Source organism: Pseudorca crassidens, chromosome 10 (assembly GCF_039906515.1).
Source record: "Pseudorca crassidens isolate mPseCra1 chromosome 10, mPseCra1.hap1, whole genome shotgun sequence".
NCBI lineage: Eukaryota > Metazoa > Chordata > Mammalia > Artiodactyla > Delphinidae > Pseudorca > Pseudorca crassidens.
The window spans coordinates 101140657-101161388 of NC_090305.1; the positions used below are offsets into that span (position 1 = coordinate 101140657).

Below are 20732 nucleotides of genomic sequence, written 5' to 3' on the forward strand. Positions count from 1 at the left end.
CAAATGTGTAATGACATGAATCCACCATTATAGTATCATATAGAATAGTCCCATCGCCCTAAAAATCCTCTGTGCACTACCTGTTCATCTCCCCCTTCCCCATCCCTGGCAACCACACACACACACAAAAAAACCAGTCTTTTGCTGTCTCCATAGTTTAGACTTTTCCAGAATGCCATATCATTGGAATTATACTGTATGTAGCTTTTTTAGGTTGACTTCTTTCACTTAGTAATGTGCATTTACGTTTCCTCCATGTCTTTTCATGGCTTTATAGCTCATTTCTTTTTATCACTGAGTAATGTTCCACTGTCTGAACGTACCACAGTTTGTTGATCCATTCACCTATGGACAGACATCTTGGGTGCTTCCAAGTTGGACAATTAGGAGTAAAGCTGCTGTGAACAGTCGCGTGCAAGCATTTGTACGGGCATATGTTTTCAACTCCTTTGTATTAATATGAAGGAGCATGACTGCTGGTTCTTATGGTAAGAGCATGCTTAGTTTTGTATGAAACCATGAACTGCCTTCCAAATTGGCTGTACCATCTTGTATTCCCAACAGCAGTATGAGAGAATGCCTGTTATCTGCATCCTTGCCAGCATTTGGCATCGTTGGCGTTTTGGATGTGGGCCATCCTAATAGATATGTAGTGGTATCTCTTTATTGTCTTAATTTGCATTTCCCTGATGACAGGTGATATGAAGCATCTTTTCATATGCTTATTTACTGTCTGTATATCTCTTTGGTGAGGTGTCCGTTAAGGTCTTTGACCCATTTTGAAATCGGTTGTTTGTTTTCTTATTGTTGAGTTTTAAGAGCTCTTTGTGTATTTTGGATAACAGTCCTTTATCAGATGGGTCTTTTGAAAATATTTTCTCCTGGTCTGTGGCTTGTTTTCACATTTTTTTGGCATTGTCTTTTGCAGAACAGACGTTTTTAATTTAATGAAGTCCAGCCTATCAACTAGCTCTTTCATAGATTGTACTTTTGGTGTTGTATTTTATCTAAAAGTCTTTGCCATACCCAAAGTCATCTAGGTTTTCCCTTATGTTATCTTCTAGGAGTTTAATAGTTGTGCATTTAGATCTATGACCCGTTTTGAGTTAATTTTTGTGAAGGGTGTGAGGTGTGTGTCTCGATTCATTTTTGCATGTGGATGTCCATTTGTTGAAAAGACTGGCTTTGCTCTTTCCTTGTTTTTTTTTTTTTTTATTTGCCCACCAAATCCATCTTGCCCATCGCCGCCACCAGGTCCTCCCTCTGGTCTCATAGGCCTCAAACCACTAACTTGTTTTGACAACTTCTCACCTAACCTCTCCAGTTGTTGACCAAGTCTACTTTGTAATCACCCTAGAAAGCATCCTGTCTTGTCCATTTTTATTGTCCGTCCATCCACTCAGCCACCCACCTAGACATTCAACAGTAGCTCCCCAGGACCTCCAGAGTGAAAATTGCTCTTAGAACTTCCCATTTGCACAAACATATTGCTGACATGCAGAATGACACAACTGAAATCCTTTATGTTCTATGAAACAATAATTTCAAATAAATTCGAGGTGCTCCTGTCTTTATTCTATGTTGTCATCCTACAGCATGGAAGCAACGTTAGGGAATGGTGATAGCCTAGTCCCTGCTATGCATATTCTTTGAAGACTGAAAAAAACGGTCCTTACTACGTGTCCTTCTCTTGTGGCTTTGCTAGGCCTTAGTCCGACCCGGGGATCGGTCAGCATTGGCCTTTGGCCAGATTTCACCTATGGCCTGCTTTTGTAAATAAAGTTTTATTGGAACACAGCCACATCCATATGTTTCTGCGTTGCCTTCAGCTGCTTTTGTGCTACTACAATGGCAGAGCTGAGTAGTTGCAACAGAGTTTGTGTGACCCACAAAGGCTAAAATATTCACTATCTGGCCCTTCACAGAAAAAGTTCATGGATCTCTCCTCTGTTAAACTAATTAATGCAAACTATTTGCCATGTAACAAGAAACTAACACCTAAACTGCTGTCACCCCAAACGTGGACCACTTCAGATGCTGAAAAGCTACAGTGATTTTTTGCAATGGAGAGCTTTTCTGAAGGAATCTTAAAATCTCACCCCAGCCTTTCCAGCTCCTAAATGTTCTGGTTCTTGTACCCAAATGCTCACTTGCTATGGATGTTACTCATTGATTCTTCTGTTCATTCATTAAATGTTTATCGCTCACCTACTGTGTGCCAGGTACCAGGCTGGGGGCTCTTTTCAGTGGTGAGCGAGTCAGACTGTGAAGCTGACTGTTGGTGGGGGAGATGGAGAACAAGCAGCTATAGAAACGCTGTGGGCGGAGGACGGGGGCCTTGAGGGGGAAGAATTAGGGCAGGAGACATTCTCACGGGGGGACCAGGAAAGCCTCCCTGAGAGAGGCCCCCATCTGTGATGGGAAGGATGTGAAGGGATTGGCCTGGTGAGCAGCGCAGATGAAATTCTCAAGTGGGAAGGACTCGGTGAATTTGAGAGGCAAAGTAAAGGTGGAGGCCAGATGGAGTCGATGTTAGCACGTGATGGGGCAGGGGACAGACTAACAGCCATGGTGAAGGGTCGGGGATTTTATTCTAAAGGCCGTGGAGAGCCGCTGAAAATTTTTAAGCAGGGGTAGCACGATCTGACTTTCATCCTGAAAAGCTGGCTCTGGCTACTCGTGGACAATGGACGGGTGGGAGCGGAGAGGCTGGGGAGCTCTAGTAGCGGGTGACCAGGGGGAAGGTGCAGCGGGATGGAGAGAAGTGTCCGATCAGAGACACCTTTTGGTGTGGCGTCCTCCTTCGGTGGGACCTGATGCTGCACAGGAGTCTAAGACCTTTCTCTCTCTTTTGAGTTTTGAATGGGGCGGCTTGCCCAGCTCTTGCCTAGATGCTCTGCCCTCTGCAGGCAGCCCTCCCTGCCCACCAGCTAGTCAGGTGCCCCCTCATGCCACCCGCACTCCCTGCCCAGCTGGCCGCTGTTCTTTGCTCTGTCCCCCTGGCGGTTCCTTCTTCTGTCCTCCTCTCAGAGGATGATTTATGGATTTTTCCCCCTCGTTTCCTGGTCTCCAGGAGCAGTGGTTGGGAGGGGAGGGTGCTACAAAAACAGTTCTGGCCTCTTCCCTGCCTCCTCCTAGTGCCACTTTAAAGGAAGCTGCAGGATTATCTGGGGTTTTAAGCAGAATCCTGCCTGTTCACTGCTTTAGGCCACTGTTCTTATTCTTTTCAGAGCTCCAGGACACCAAGGCAGGAAAGAAGAAAACACACACAGACACACTCACACAGAAACAGCTGCAAATAGCCTTGAATTGATTTATTTTTTTCTTTTCCTTCCTTCATTCACAAACAAGTAGAGGCGTTGGAGGTAGTACAAGGACTCTTTCTTTTATTAAAGTGTAGTTGACTTACAATATTAGTTTCAGGTGTACAACATAGCGATTCAATGTTCTTATAGATTATACTCCATATAAAGTTATTGGGAAATATTGGCTATATTCCCTGTGCTGTACTTACATCATCCTTGTAACTCATTTATTTTATACCTAGTAGTTTGTACCTCTTACTCCCCTTCACCTGTCTTCCCACTGATAACCACAGCCTGTTTCCGTTACATTTGTGCAAGGGCCCTTAAACAGCCCGCGTCCTCTGCGTGATGGTAGTGGTAAATCAGATGTTTCAGTGGCACTTTGATCCAGGCCCTGTTCCAAGGCGCTTGCTACATTAGCCCGCTGAGCCATTAAGACAACCCTATGAGAAAGGCACGATTGCTATCCCCATTTTACAGATGGGAAGACAAAGGCTCACGGGGCTTAAGCTGCTCGCCCTAAGATCGTGAGGGATCACACCCCTTCGGGAGCAGGGAGGAGCAGGGTGGGGCCTCTTGGCCGGTGAGGGTGCCTGCTGCCTCCAGCTTATCCCAGACCTGCCAGACGGAGATGCAGCCTGGAGGGGCCATCCGTGGCTCCTCCCTCGAGTGTGTGCCTTTTTCTCCCTCCCTCCCACTACCACCAAGGGGGTTTGGAGCTGCCAGCAGGGAAACCCTCAGGAGCCCCCCACAGAAAATATATGCTTCAGGAGTGCCCCATAAAGTGGCTGATGGATTCAATGAGGCATAAAGCAGGAGTAAAGGGGGCAGGGGGGAATGAAAGGGAAAGATGTGTGAAAGGGGAGAGAACAGGCCCAGGAAAGGAACTGGGCAGTGCTGTCTCTCGGCCCTCAAGTGGCCTTTGTTGCAGCCTGAAGCAAGCGGGGACGGCGTTGGTGGTGGGGCTCTTCCAGCGCCCGGCTGCTGTCTGCATTCAGAGAGGAAACTAGAACGTTCATGAGATGCATGCAGAGAGCCCCGCAAGGAGATCCCCTGCCCTCCGCCCCCAGAGCCCGAGGATACCCCAAGCCACTGCTGAGGGGCCTTTGTGCGATGTTGGGAGCGCTTCTCACACAACTGGTCCGGGGAGAGCCGTAGATTGTAACATTAAGTCAAAAGAGTTTAGCGTCTTGATTCAGCCCTTTCTTTGGCCTTGAATGACGGCGCTTCACCTTTAGCGGGAACCCTGGCAGCGAGGAGGGTTGGAGAGGAGGGAAGCTTTGCGACTCAGTAATACCGTCTTTATTAAAGCACAAAGGCCCCCCAAAGTCTGAGTGGTTTCTGGGTGGGAGGGGTCCCGCGGGGCTGGCCGCCTCCTGAGAAAGCCCTCGGAGCACAGAGGGGGGCCCAAGGGGAGTGGGCGCTGTTAACCCTTCTGGAGCGCCCCGGGGATCCCGGCCCTGCCCGCAGCCCATCCACGTGCGGCCGTCTCCCTGGGAAACGAGCCGCCCTCCCGCATGGCAGCGTCAAGGAGTCAAGTCGGCTTTGCACTCCACGTGAGACCAAGCGAGGTGTCATGGGCTGAACCAGAAACGGGCAGAAGTATTTATGTTGAGCCTCCTGAATATTAGCACCAGGCTGAGCACTGCAAGGGGGAGTTTAAAAGAATTGCTAGCTGTGTACCCTGCCCTCCAGAATTGGGCAGAGAAGCTGAAGACAGAGCTAGTGATGAAGGATGGAATGAGCCGACGTTTGGTGTCAAGAGTCCTGCCCCACAACCTGCCAGCGGCGTGAGTTAGTGCGGCCACCACCGCCCTCCCTGGCTGTCTGTGTTACTCCATTTCCCTGGGCCTCCGTTTCCCCTTCTTTCAAGGGTAGCGTGACGGGTGCAGTGACAGGTGGGGGGGCTGCGCTGGTGTCACTAGGGAGAGAACTTTTGCGTCCTGGGGGCCTGGCAGCCAGAGCATGCCGGGGGTGGGGTGGGAGGGGTCAGCATGTCCAGGAGGCTCCGGGCAGGTGACGGGTGGGCTGGCTCTGACAGATGTGGTGGGAACAGTGACAGGCAAAGGCCCAAAGAGACATCTGGGGGAGCAGTGAGGGATGGCGTGAGCCTATGCAGAATGCAGGCTGGGGGCTAAGCAGGGGACTGGCGTGTTGTGGAGGCGTCCGTCACTCCACTGCGCTTGTCTCCCACCAGGGTGTCTGCAGATCCCCTCTGCTCCCCACCCCTGTGGCCATCTTTGTCGGTCAGCATTCAACCAGAGCAGCAGAGCCAGGAGATACGTATTCAGAGATTCCGTTGAGGAATTGGTGGTGGTGAGGGCTGCCAGGGCAAATCTGGCATCCAGAGGGTGGGCTGTAGCTCTCTGCAGGAAACGATGCCCACAGGTGGGCGTTCTCCATTAGGGAAACCTTGGTTCTGCTCTTAAGGCCTTTGAACCGATTGGATCAGCCTACCCAGATCATCTAGAACAATCTCCCTTACTTAAAGTCAACTGATTATGGACTTTAATCACATCTATAAAACACCTTCACAGCAACACCCAGATTAGTGTTTGCTTGCATAACTGGGACTGTAGCCTAGCCACCTAGCAGAGCCTTCCCAGCACCTTCATCCACGTGCCCCCCACCTCACCCCCGGATGTTGGCACAGCAGGCCACCCAGACCCAGGCCGCGTGTTGACCACTGCCAGACTCTGCTTTCTTAACCATGGCTTTCGTTACGTACCTGTTCCCTCAGAACTCCACCATAGCTTCCCAGCATCTATAGCACCTACTCTGAGTCTTAAAAATTGCCCAAAGAATATGTAACAATAGCTATTTCAAACTGAAAAATGGTCCCCCCCAAATCACTTCCCTGTTGCCCTCCAATCCTTGTACACATTTCGTATAACCATAGTTTGTACCTCATTTAATCATAACATGATAGAATTGAATGTTTTGCCTTTTTCATCACAGAGCCTTCCTGCTGCCCCCATTTTGCCAAAAGACGATTTTTAAATTCCATTGAATAAATCTTTCATGACATCGTAAACTCTTCCATGACTTACTGGACTCAAGATACTTACAGTTTTTCCAGTCGTTGAAAATGCTAATGGGAGTGCTTGATTCATGTGGCTTTCCTTCCCTATGGGAGATCATTTTGCTAGGAAGGCGACAGGGTGTGAAACCTCTGCCAGAATCAGTCTTATCTGCCCCAAGAATCTTTGTCTACTTTCCCTTCCCACCCCCTGCTTCCTGCCGGGCTTCCAGCGTCTCTCTCCTCACGCCCAGATGCTCATGGTTGAACGCCCAGCTCAAGTCCGGTCCTGGCATTTGGGAAATGTTAGGATTGGATGAAAGAGGTAAATCTCCTTCACCCCAAACACCTGTTCCCTCAGACCCGCCTCCCTGTCCCCACTTTCCACCAGCGCTCCCTTCTCCATGTTCACTTGACAGATGAGCAGGGTGACCGGGGGCACTTTGCCCCCTTCCAGCTCTTGCTTTCTCACCCTCCTGCTGTCTCTTCTCCTCCAGGAAGCCTTCAGGGGCCCCTCGCACCCTCATCCTTCGCGGCTTTCTCTTCACTCCGAGGCTCTCACCTCGGCAGCATCCGGCTGCCCTGAGTTTGCCTCTCGTTGTCTCGTGACTGCTGGGCTTGTGGGCCCAGAGTGATTTCCTACCCTGTAGGGCAAATATTTATTAAACATGTCCTGTGTACCGTGTCCTGTGCCCAGGACCACAGATATCAACTCTAAACAACCTTAGAGGCTAGAGTTTAGAAGACAGGTAAACAGGCAGTTACAAAATATCACTGTGCTGGGGATAAATGCAGGAAGCAGTGGGATCCACGCTGGCTGGGGAGGTACGGGTGGTTATTAATTACCCAAAGGCAGAGGAGGAAGGAGATTCCAGGTAAAAGGAACCACGTACAAAGGCCAAAAAGCTAGCTTACATCCTTTGTCCTCCCTCCTCCCTTTTTCCTTCCCTCTTTCTTCCTCTTTGTGTATGCTGACAGAGCACCCCTGGCTTGTCGGGGGCCCTTGTGCATTTCTCTGTCCCCGGGGTAGCCCACGTGGTAGGTGCTGGGAACTATCACGTGTTGATTCAATCAGCCAACAAGTGTGTGATGCCTGTCACATGCTAGGACCTGTTTGATTGATTGAGGTGAAAGTTCTAAAGCATTTCCTGGCAGTCACACGACCAAGCTCTCTTCCCCGCCCTGCCCGCCCCCTGCCCTCCCTGTGGCTAAAGAAACAGCAGAGGGAAAACCGTTCTCGGGGGAGAGAAGTGGAAAAGGAGGCAGGGTGGATGGCAGCTGCGTGTGACCTGTGTGCAGCTGTAGGTGCGAGACCCTCTCTGGGGATGATGAGCAAATGGAGGGTGACTGCAGGTCGAGGGGGTGCAGGGAGATGAGCAGGGGGCACAGAAGCTAAGGGGTCAGGCTGCCCAGGTTCAAAGCTCGGGTCCTCCCCCAAGCTAAGGAAATGCCTTTTACAGAGCACCTACTGTATGCCTGACATTGGGCTCGGCACTCTCTGTTCATTGTCTAATTTAACTTTACAGCAGACAGTCAGGTGAGGGTCAGCACGCCCACTTTATAAATTAAGTCCCGGAGGCGTAGGTGATGGGCATGGGTCACGTGGCTAGCAGAGGCAGGATTCGAACCCAGGTCCGCCAAGGTGGAAGCCGATCCCCAACCACTGTTCTTCCCACTGGTGAATGCAGAGCCCTCAGTAAGTGAACCTTCAGCCGCCCCCCGGCCCGAGTGCTCACTACAGGCCCACCGGTGGTGGGAGGGTGGGAGAGAGCAGAGCCCGGCGGACAGGAGTTTGCATCACAGCTCTGCCTCCAGCATGACCCTGGGGGTGGGCCTTTCTTTGCCTCTGAGCTGTTTCCTCAGCCTTCACTGGGGGCAGTCAGAGGACCCATCTCGTTGGGTTGCTGTGAAGCTTAAGTGAGGTGCTGCCTTTAAATTATCTGCTTATCACACAGTAAACACACAAATCGCTATTGTTTTTATTTTATGGCTTGTAATTTCTATAAACTCATTCTCCAGCTTAAAAGAGTTTTCAGTCTAGTGGGGCAGTAAGATTGGATTCACTCACTTGAAGATAATTAACAGCATTTTGTAGTATAGATGAACTGTCAAATGATGGCTCGGTCAGTGCTGGTACAGAGTTTGGATAAAGAAGTTGCTGTGGCCCAGAGCTGTCTGGAAAGTGCCCCTGGGAGAGGTGGGACGTGAGCTTCACGCTGAAGGATGGCTATGTGCAGGAGGAGGGGTAAGGAAAGGGACCATCAAGCATGGCTGTGGAGGTTGGAAGCGATAGGCTGGGCCAGACTCCAGGGTCGGGCTAGACTAGGTCCCGTGGGCAGGTGGGCAATGGGGAGCCATTGAGAGTTCTTGAGCAAGGATGTATTTGAGGAGAGTGGAGGGGTCCCCGACACGCCTCACATTGCACTCTGTGCTGGGCAGCAGCTGCCTTCCTTCCTGTTGGACAGCCGCCCGTGGGTAATAAACGAGAGCCCCCCAGTGAGAACATTGGAGCAGGTAGTAACTCACTCTGCAGAAGCCAGACACTGCTGTGGCCCTGAATCACAAGTATGTTGTGTAACAGTTATGACTGGCCCGGTGCTCTGACGGTCATTGTATTGACACCGGGAAACCAGTGCTGCCTCTGTGCCAGCACTGGCACCACAGCCTTTACGAGCCCCGTTTATAGACCCAGCACCCCTGTTGATGGTGAGGATTGTAACACCTTTGCCACCTAGAAGTGCAAGTCATAAATAATCTACCAGCACAGGTAGGTCTGAGAAAATCTGTATAATATCCCAGCTGTATTTTAAAGGAAAAGCAGAAAGGAAGCAACTTATAATAAAACAACATGTGTTTCAACATGTAAAGGCTCAGACACAGACATAATCCAGTCGACGGGCACCAGCACCACCCTCGAGTGATTGCATTTGGCTGCGAGATGGGAGAGCCACATGTTGTCTGTACTTTTCCTCTACGTTTTACATCTTGAAATAAGAGCTAGCACCTACATTATTATAGAATCTCCGTGAATACCATGGCTACAAACATGGACTCATAGAAGGGAGTGGCACTGGCTACTCAGGTTCCACTGGTGGCATCGCCGGTAGTGACGTGATCTTCTTAAATGATGGATAACATTTGGTAAAGCACTGAATAAAAGATAGTACCATCCACCTTCAATTTATATGGTAATTGCATTTCTGGAAAATTCAGTTTATATTAAAATGAAGTGAAATATACTTTGAGGTTATATGTAAAGCAGAATCAGATTCTAGGCTTAATAATTATAAGCAACCCACACCCATGAGTGTCTGGGGGCACGTTTAGAAATCATGAAAAACAGGGCAGTATTGTGCGGGACTGTCCCCGTGCATGCAGGATTGCCAGCTTTCCTAGGCCTGAGTCATTAAATGCTGACCCTCAGTCTTTGTGGTCACCTAAAATAGCCCTGTGTGTCTCCAGGTTGCCCTTTAGGTGACAATACTGCTTTTGCAGCAACTGCCAACTTATCTTAAATTGTTTAACCTTTGCAACAACACTTTGAAGTAGATGTTTTCATTCCCATTTTCTGGATGTGCACACTGAGGCTTGGAGAGGTGCCGTAACGTGCTCAAGGCCCCAGAGCTGGGACCAGAACCCTCTCTGTTTTTCTGCCTCAGGAGAGCATTTAGTACTGCATTAGTGTTTTATGGAACCATGTGCCTTAAGGTTACTTCAACATGCATTTATTAAACACCTACTGGATTATAGGCACCCTGGTAAGTCCTGGAGACACAGAGGCAAATACCTAAGATGTGGTCCCTGTGCAAAGTGTGGGCTGGTACAGAGAGAGGGTGGAGTGGGGGGTCATGGCTCAGGAAAGGAACAGAAAGAAGTTCAGGGTGGCCAGTGCACAGTCCTTGACAGGGAACGGAGGGAGACGGGTTGGAGTGGCAGGCAGGGGTGGCTTAGGAAGGCACCTAGTGAGATGCAAGTGGTGGAGAGCCACAAAGGGCTTAAAGCAGAGGAGTGTCGTGACCGGGCTTTCTTTAGAGAAAGGCCACCATGCTTGTGGCATGGGGAATGGGTGCATGGGACCTGAGGCTGCATTCCACATAGTAGTCGTTCGGTGGGAGGTGGTGGCAGCTTTCAGAGAGAAGAGGACGGTTTGAGAAATACACAAGGGTAAGCATCCACCCTCGGTGACTGAACGCAGAGGGTGTCGGGGGCAGAGAAGTCCAAGCAGCTTCCTGGCTTGAGTGCCCGCGCTTGGTGGAGCTGTTGAGTGAGTTGGGGTGGTGTCAGGGGAGGGAGAAGTTGGGCCGGAACTGAGGGAGATATGCCTCTCTTTGGGGACCCGTTACGTTTGCAGTGCCTCTGAGACTGGCAAGTGGAGATGTCCGGGTGGTGGACAGGAAGCCTGGAGCTCGGACAGAGGGATGTGGAGTAGAGTCATCAGTTTGTGTGTTAGGATTTCTTTACCTGGGGCCCAGGGATGCTTCGGGTGGGGGGGGCCCTGAAACCCCTCGGAATTGTATAAAAATGATGGGATCAGGGGACTTCCCTGGCAGTCCAGTGGTTAAGACTTCGCCTTCCAATGCAGGGGGTATGGGCTCGATCCCTGGTTGGGGAGCTAAGATCCCACGTGTCTCACGGCCAAAAAACCAAAACATAAAAAAACAGAAGCAATATTGTAACAAATTCAATAAAGACTTTAAAATTGGTCCACATCAAAAAAAAATTCTTAAAAATAATGATGGGATCATGTGAATAAGTACATTTTTCTAGGGTATGAGTCCATAGCTATCATCTGATTTTCAAAAGGGCCTGTGTCCCCCAAAAGATGAGAAACGTCTGACGTGCCATATTTTACCTGTTCTAAGTTACACTGTTATTTTATATGCCAGAAGGTACATAATACGTCCGGTGAAGAAGGATGTACGTCAGAAGCAGAAATACTGCTAGTTAATCTGCTCTACATTACCTTCACATTGGTTATTCCTTTGTGACACATGAAATAACCACACCGGACTCTTGTTGCTTTGAAGATTATTTAACTCTCCCAAAGGAACCGGCAGGTTCTCCTGTCTGCAGGTGTATTGTTTGAGGTACGACAGCGATCAGTTTGCATATACTGCAGTAACAGCATAACCCAGCTTCGTCTACTGGTGCGTATCTTCTCAGATCCATAAAGTACTTGGTTGTTTCTCTGCAAGAAAATACAGGATCGTGATCATTTCTCTAATGATTTATATTTGCTTTACAGTATCAACTTGAACCCTCTGTCTGTGAAACACAGTGTAATCTTTTAAAAAGACGTTCTAAACATCAAACAGCAATTGATTTAAATTAAATTGATTTAAAATATTTTAACCAACAGAGCCCGTAACTCAGCCAAAGTGATGATGAAAGGATCAGCTCTGAGCCAGGTCCCTTACACTCAGAGAGTGCTAACTACATGCCACCTGGGGGACATCCTGATTTCAGAGACAACAAGATAAATAGTGCTAAAAGAACGCATTTTAGAGTTGATGGAATTAAAGCTCTGGGAACGGGTGGGATACCCAGGGAGAGAATTCAAGAGGACCGAGGCGTAAAGATATGGGACTTGGGGAGATGAGCGGTGGAGGAAGCCGAGTTCTCTGGGAAGTAGAGAAAGGCTGGTTGCGGGGGGGACCTGGAAGAGAGTAGGAGAGGGAGGGCCCCCTGCAGCTGGCCACGCCTGGGGAGGGCAGCATCGGGGCTGCAGGGCAGTGGATCCCGACTGTGCGTCTCTCCCTTTCAAAGGCTTTATTCGTTTGAGTTCAGAAGTTGAACTCAAAGAGGACACAGTGAGGTTGTCGTGTAGGTGACACTATTATCCAAGAAAGAGACACAGAAGGAGGAACAGATTGAGGGAGAAAGTAACAATTTTTGTTTTGAGCATGAGGTTGTAGGTAGGAAATCCAGGTGGATGTACACAAAAGGGTGTTGAAAGTATGGGTCTTAAACTCAAGAGATACCACTGGGCTGGTGAGAGACATTGAGGATCATGAGCACATCAGTGGCCCCAAGAACCGCAGGAGTAGGTAAGAAAAGCCACGGGAGTGTGTAGAGAAAGAACAGATGTGGGAGGAGGCCGGACTTCCGGGAAACCGCTTAGAAATCTGCAGACCCAGCAAGCAGCCACCATGACAGCCAGAGGGCAGGGCTCGCTCCTGATCTACCTTCGCATCCTCTATGCCTACTGCAGTAACTGGCACATGACAGATGCTAATCAGAGTTGGCTGACTGGCTGATGAATTGATGGAAAGAATGTGTGAAAAAATGAACTGGTAAAAGACTAAAACATGAGGAAAGGAAGCAGGAATGCAGAAGCATCTAATGGGGGAAAGTTTTTAAGCTGGGAACTGGGAGAAAGACGTGTCCGTTAATGAGGTGCCCTGGTGTCCTTGGGGAGCGGCCCTTGAGTGGAGAATTGGGAAACAAGACAGATGGCCATCACCTGAGGCAAGAACAGGAGGCAAGCATGGATTCTTCTTTCAACCAATGAAGCTGTTTTGGAAGGAGCGTGTTGCAGCTAGCACAGGTGGTCTGGGAAGGACCCGTGTTGCTCAGGACGCCTGAGAAAGGGCCCAGGAGAGCCCCCCAGTCGTTGCCCTGTGGGATGGATGAGAAGCTGTCTGTCTTAGGGAACAGGTGATGCTTACAGGATCCAGGCAGCATCTTGCCCTTTCTGGCTGCAGACACAGCCCCTGAGCATGGACGCTCTCCTCTCCCCTCCATCACTAAGAGTGTGTTGAAGACTAAAGTAAGAGGACATGGAGTGGTGTTTCTTGTTCGATAACCTCCCTGCACCAGTAAACCCTTGCCCGGGATTTAGGGGTGTGCTTTCATGGTGCCCTTGGTTGCCATGGCAACAGCAGCCTTCTAGTCCAAGAGAGATGGATGGTGTTTAAATCTCTATAAGCCAAGGTACCAGTGTCTTTTCCAGGCCGTAAATAATAGCTCCTAATGCTGGTGGAAGCTTGGCTGGGCACTGCATGGAATATTTATGTTCTTGGGCTATTCGGGGGATTCGTTTTCATTTTTGTGGTCTTCGTGGTGGAGATGTGTAAAAATCAATAGCATTGACTCTCTCGCTCATCTTAATTCACCATGAAATAGGCTTAAACACCAGACTCCCCCTTCCAGTGATTTTTTTTTTTTTTTAGGTATCCTGTGGACAAGGACTTGAATTGGGCTCCGCAATCTTTGTGCATGTGGTTGTTCTTTAAGTCTCTTGTCCCCTCCGGACACGGCTTCCCTGCCACCATGCAGATCTTGTTTCTTTCCTAGAGGTGAGGTTCCTAGGCTGAAGCGCCCTGTGCGCCGACCCTTCTTGTTCTAAAGAATGTATTCACACAGCATGTTCTAGATCAGGACTCCTTGGGAGCAACAGGACAGCCTGTTCCCCTTCAAAGCCCAGCTCCAGGAGGACCTCTCTGGCGACACATTGCCACCTGAGCTGCCTCTGTGTCCCTGAGCTCCCACTGCTGCTGTCCCCCCAATGGTCCTTCGTCATGACTGTCACTGTCTGGGTCTGGCTCATTCATCCGCATGATGTCGAAGACCAGCACAGGACCTGGCACCCAGTGGACTTAATAAATGGCTGGTGAATTGAATTGGACAGAATGTCCTTTACTTTCAGATGGAGAGGCTCGAGCGAGAGCAGGCTGTTTGAACTGAAAGCCCGTTGTAGACACATGGGTTGATGTCCTGTTTTGTCCCATTCATTCTCACTGGGTAGCTGGGGTCAGAATGGGCTCGTTCACCAAGTGTTTACAGCTTTCATAGGCCTCAACGAGGAGCACGCAGAGCACGCAAAGATAAGGCCCTTACCCTCAGTAAGGGAGAGGCAGGTGCACGAGAGTATAGAATGAAAAAGGGCTCAGGAGGAAGGAGAGCTGTTGAGTAAGGGCTGCTGTGCCTGCTGCTGTGTAGACACTGGCTCATGTAACTCACACCTGCCTTGAGAGGTGGGAACTGTTATCCACATTCCATGGACTTAAGAACCCACGGCTCAGGGACTTCCCTGTTGGTGCAGTGGTTAAGAATCCACCTGCCAATGCAGGGGACACGGGTTCGAGCCATGGCCTGGGAAGATCCCACATGCCGCGGAGCAACTAAACCCGTGCGCCACACCTGAGCCTGCGCTCTAGAGCCCGCGAGCCACAACTACTGAAGCCCGCGCACCTAGAGCCCGTGCTCCGCAACAAGAGCAGCCATCGCAATGAGAAGCCCACGCACCACAACGAAGAGTAGCCCATGCTCGTAGCAACTAGAGAAAGCCCGTGTGCAGCAACGAAGACCCAATGCAGCCAAAAATAAATAAATTAATTGAAAAACAAAACAAAACTTATGGCTCAGAGGGATTGAGTCAATCTGCTGCATTATTGTCCGCACTTTACAGAAAAGAATAGGAAGACCTAGAAAGACAGCTTGCCAAAAATCAGCCACATACAGAGAAAGCACCAGAGGCTGGGTTTTGAACTTGGATTTTCTGGAGTCAAGGCCTATCCCGTATCTGTGTGCTGTATTGCCCAGTGTGCTGTAGGCTATGGAAGGAGCATTTTGTCCTTCCTGGATGGCCTCATGCTGAGACCTGGAAGACATAGTAACTGAACTGGTCTTGAAGACTGGCGAGATGTTGGTAAGTAGAGAAGGAGGAAAGGAGCTTCTGGGTGAACAGAAGCAAAGTCTTGCACGTGCGAAAGTGCAGGGTTTGTTCGGGGAACACAGGGAGATGTGGTGTGAGATGAAGCTGCCCTTGAATTCCCCGTGGGGCTGGGTAGTAGTTGAGTGTCGGCTTTGGAGTTGGATGGCTCTGAGCTTGAATCCTACCTTCTTCTATCTGGGCAACCGTGGGCCAAATACTCTAATTCTGGGTGCCTCCGTTTCCGCCTCTGTGCGATGGGAATGATAATACTACTTTCTGTCTTTTAGGATTCGATAGCGTAAGAGTAAAGCATGTAGAACCAGCAATAAAAACTAGTCCCATCATTACGTCATTACTAAGTATCCCCTGATCTTCCGTTTCTCCCAAACTGAGCACGTTCCCTCTTGAGCCCTCTGCTTTCAACCAAGATGTCCCTGACGACTAAATAATAAAGCCGTGGGATCTCAAGGTTGGAACAGGCCATGGGTGTGGATGATCTTTTTGGTGCCAACCATCAGCAAGAAGAAAGAGTGACACCATTCCCTGGCCTCCTGAGATGTTGGGCTTCCTGCCCACAATGCCCCAACCCTGATGATGAGATTAGGTGTTGAGTGAATCCTTCTCTCCTGAACTACCAGGGCTGGGAGTGGCATTTTGGGGTCAGTGTCCGAGAAGTCTCTGCAAGTTCCTCTCCATAAGCTGCACGCGAGCCCCCAGCAACCACGTACCCCTCAGTGGGGAGCCCCTGAGCCCCTTCCTCGCGGGGTTCCTGGAGCCCCACAGTGGTTGGTGATGTTCGTTTTCCTCAGCTTCTCCAGAAGTCCGGCTTCCCCCTTTGCAGGGCAAGCTTCATCCCTGACATAAACATGTCTGCAATGGCACATCTGGGACCCGTCCTTCCCTCCAACTCAGCTTTTGAATCCCTTCTATTCTTTTAAATTGGAATTCTGTCTTAACTGGTCCAGCCTGATAGAATGTCTTCTATTCCATCTAAGCACCCCCTGCCCCCTGGCCCCTCAGCCGCTGCTGGAGCTAGGACTTCAGAGGATTCCATCCGTAATGGCCCCTATCGCTCACTCCCACTGCCTTCCATCCTTTATCCCGGAGACTGGCTGCTACACCTCCTCAGGATGGCTGTGTACACTTCTCTCTGTCCTGACGATTTTTTTTTTTTTTTTAATCTCTGAGTCCTGTTCACTCGATTCACCCAGATTTTCCAGCCAATGAATAACCACCTCTTAACACCAGCCTTCCACTGCCACCACATTGCCAGTCACTCCCTTTGTCAGTAAGGGGATCCCATAGGGATTTCCGGGAGACACCACTCTGTCCCTCCCCATATAGCTAAGACAGCCTCTCTGTTTGCATTTCTGAGCCCCCAGATATGTTGTTCTTGGCCAGCCAAGGCCACTGGGCTGGAGGGCATCGCGTCTTGCCTCAGTGATACCAGCAAAGGCAGTCAGAATCCTTCCAGTTATTGAGCGGTCGGTGTCTGTGTCATGTGCTTGGCGTGGTGATCTCTAATCTTCACATCGACCTTGGAAACAGGTGTTATCTTCATTTTACACTGAGGAAGATGGAGGCCCTGGAAGGCTGCAGAGACCTTCTAACCCAGGCACACAGCTTTGTACTTGGTGATGGTGTCCACACTGTCAGGTCAGTCTAAACTGTGACAGAGAAGGTTGGAACTGTGGATTTCCAAGAAATGGTGATCTCTGGCAGGTCTGTTCTAACTTCTCTTTTAATATGATGGACTGGACCTTTCTGCAGGCTTCCTGACTCTATTTATTCCTATTCCTGGTTGACCCCAGGTGTAGGATGGTCGCTCTCAAGAGTCCACGTTCAGATCCTCAGGTTGTCCTCAGCATCTTCACTTCATTCTGAGTAGAAGGGAATAGTGCGGATCATCTGGGAGGGTGCATTCACTTAAGGAAAGGTGGCATAGACTAAGATTGGGAGCAGGCCCTACCCACAGTCACAGAGGTAGTCAGGGGTTAGATTCAAGGGTTAGATATTTAGGTTACATGTTTGACTCCTTGTAATGAAGACCTCAAAGAGCAATAGCAGGAAGAAGATGGTTCACTTCTCTCTCCTGTAACAGTCCAGGCATAAACTGCCTGCTTGTGGGGACCCAGGCTCCTTCTGTTTTGTTCCTCGGCCTTCCTGTGGGTGTTGTCCCTATTTCCATGGTCTAAGATGGCTCGCTACCTGGTCTTCATTCCAGCCCGTGGGAAGGGCAAGAAATAAAGGAAAGGGTACAGCCCTTCCCTTTAAGGATACAACCTGGAAGTTGTATGTGGCACCTTTGTTTGTATCCGATTGGCCAGAACGTAGTCACATGGTCACACCTAGCTGCAAGAGAGGCTGGGAAATGTCTTTATTCTAGGCAGCCGTGGATCCAGTCAAAACTTAGGGGTTTTGTTACTGCTGAAGAAGGGAGAGTGGATCTTTGGTGGGGGACAGCTCAGAGTCTCTACCGTTGTGGTGGGATGGGGACTTAGAACCCAGTTATCCCTCCCTCCCTTGTTGCCTCTCAGTTCTAATCCTGTCCCTTGTCACTTTCCCTCACTCCTCCGCCCAGCTCAGGGCTGATGCCATGTTACCTGGATCCCAAAGCAAGCCAATGTTCTGGCATATTCTTTTAGGCTCCACACATGTGCTAATGACAAACCACTGTCACTGCACAAAAATGGAAACTTTAGCTCCTCGTGGAAATATTGCTGCATTGCTAAAGTACTGTTACCTCCTTGAATAGTGAATACCTTCAGTATTTTCTTTTGCAAACATGATTCCCTCCACCTATGTAGAATTTGGTTACTTGAAACAGAATGTTTTTTCTTCGTTTACTGTTTCTGCTACAGCAGTCTAAGAACACCTCTAAAAACGATGAAGAGGCCAGATGTGTCCATGGTGACCTCCCTTTTCAGATTCTCATTCTCCCGGCAACTTGTTCCTAGAGATCAATAACATCTTAATGGAAGTTATGCCAGACTATTTGGTGCCTGCTGTAGCGTTCTTTCCTAGGAGTTCAGGTAGTGCTCTCTCAAAATCCAAAGCTGGGAAAAATCTGTTGGTGTTCAAAACAGTGATTCTCTAAGGATTGGATGTTCAGTACCCTGCTTTCCAACCAAATGGGATGGGCAGATGTACCCCAGACACAGAGGCAAACATGGCTGGGGTAGCAGGCAATGATGAGTTGCTGCCAAAAGTCAGGCAAGCTGGGCCCCTGAGGTTAAGGACAGACAGAGGAGCAAACAGGAGTTGAAGACAGGAAAGTATTGTGTCGCCAGGTTTGCAGCAGAGAGCCCAGCACATGTGGTGGAGAGGGCAAACTCCTGATCACTGACAGCTCTGTGACCTGGAACAAGCCACTTCTCTCTCAAGCTTCAGTTTTTTCTTTGTCTGCAGAGTGGGGATAGAACTTATTCAAGTGGTATTAAGATCAGTTAGAGATACTCTGTGACACATCTCAGGCACCTAGTAGGTGCTCAGTTAACCTCAGTGTCTTCCAAGCTCCAGCTAGCTGGCTAGAGGAAGGTTCAGCCCAAGTCAGGATCAGGACCCTGGAGAGCTCCAGGGAGTCCTGGTCCTTTGAAAAGGGTTGTGCTGTAGACAGGGGTCCCCAAACCCTGGGCCTCGGACCACGCAGCCTGTTAGGAACCGGTCTGCACAGCAGGAGGTGAGCAGTGGGCAAGCGAGCGAGCGAAGCTTCATCTGCCGCTCCCCATCGCTTGCATTTACCACCTGAACCATCTCCACACACACACCCGCCCCCCCCAACCCCACCCCCGCACTCTCCCCCACCCCCCGGCCATCTGTGAAAAAATTGTCTTCCATGAAACCAGTCCCTGGTGCCAAAAAGGTTGGGGACCGCTGCTCTAGGAAACACTGCAGTTGTGGGGATGGACGTCAGCTTCATCCATCCTGTCTTTCTCACACATAGGGGAAGTGTTCTTTCTCCTGGCGGTCCACAGGGTGATTTTGGTGGTATATGAGCCCAGATTAAAGAACATCCCATCACATAATGAGACAGTATTCCCTTTTCATGTGTCTTAAGGCAAAAGGTGCAGTAAGCTGGCTTATTTTTTAGCACCTCTCTGACACCTGCTATACTTGGTTTTGAACTAAGAGAGAACACAGCTCAGACTCAGAACCTTTGGCTTAGAATTTAATCCCGTTTTATCTTCATTGCATTTATTTTTGCATTTATCTTCTATTTGTGGTAAGAGAGAATGGTTTTCAGTTTATCGCGGCAACTTACAGTTTTCTTATTACATAATATTTATTTAATGTAAAAGAGCATATTGATTTATAGAAAATACTAAGTAAATAATGCAAAGATGATACGTGTATGTGGCAAAAAAAAAAAAAATTGGCCAGATGGTAAGAGTGATTACAGTTTGGATTAGTTAACCTCGCCTCATTGTCGATGGTAGAATGCCAGCCCAGGGAGAGCATGGAACTTGCCCGAACTGCTCAGCAAACTGCACCTTCTGACCCTGTGGTCTTGGGTCCTTGCGCCAACACCACCCTGCTAGCTCAATGCCTTTTGAACAATGCTCAACTTTCCAATTGGCTCCATTATCCTAGAAAACGTAGGGAGGGGCAGCCCTTCTTCAACTTTCGTGGCATTCTCAGTGATCTGACCATCCCCTCCCCCTATGAAATAAATAGCTTTGTCCTGGAAGTAGGGAGAAAACACCCCACGATTCCAGTATTGGAATGCAAATGAGCAATTAGAGTCAATTAAAACAGGATACAGTACAATTACCACCAATTGTGCTAACCTTTATATTCAGTAGGACTTGACCTGCTAAAAGGAAATTAAACAATAGTGAAACAAAAAAAACCCAACCCAACCTCTTTCTGAACCAAAGGGTGTGCTTTGGTCAGGAGTCTCCTTTCAGAGGCCTGAGAGGTCTGACAGCTGAGACCCTCCTCCCCCCACACCCACCTCCCTGGGTCCAAGCCACCACTGGCAGTGGCCAGGAACAGCCAGGCTTGATGGTACCTTGTCAGTGACCTTATTATGCCCGTAAGCAGACCCTGCGTAATTTAGCATAATGCCTGAGCCCTGCTTGGCTCCCTTCCAGACAGATCCTAGGGCGTCAGACATCTTGAAACTGAACTTTCCACCTGAACTTCCTTGCCCTCCATCAGTGGACTCGCCTGTCTTTTAAAGCCACGTCTCCTGTGGTTTCCTTATTTATGAACACTCCCTAAAATCCGATGCAATTTTCTGAACCCCATTTTATGTGGTTCTAGCATTTCAGATGGACAAAGCACAAGAGCTATTCTGAAGACCTGCATTCTAACCTCGGGGTCCAGATGTCAGACTACTGATTTGTTTCTCTAACGAATATTTATTGAGCACATTGTATGTACCTTATGCCAGCCTGGGCACTGTGGATACAGCAGAGAATGTAAAAGACCCAACTCCCTTTTTCTGTGGAACTTACATTTTAGAAATGTTAAATTTGCAAGACAATAAAACAGCTGACAGAGAACAGCTACAGTGCTGGGCAGATGCTGGCGTGACTGAGGGATGGATGTGGGGTGAGGGGTAGGGAGGACGTGGCAGACAGGCGTGGTTTATAGTGAAGAGGGTGGCTCCTGACGTAAGACTGAGGTACTTGAAACCCACCACCGGGGGCCTCCCTGCCTGATGTGGACAGTAGATTGGACGATATCGCAGCTGGAAGGCAGGGCCCCTGGCTGTGAGGAGTCCTCAGCCCTGTGGGGATTCAGGCGT

The 20732-nt window shown here is 49.3% G+C and overlaps 1 protein-coding gene across 4 annotated transcripts in view; it reads left to right on the forward strand.

The window, feature by feature from the left end:
• Positions 1-20732, forward strand: part of SLC6A11 (solute carrier family 6 member 11) — a 120394-nt gene that overhangs the window by 28582 nt on the left and 71080 nt on the right. The gene's annotated exons all lie outside the window — the stretch shown is intronic.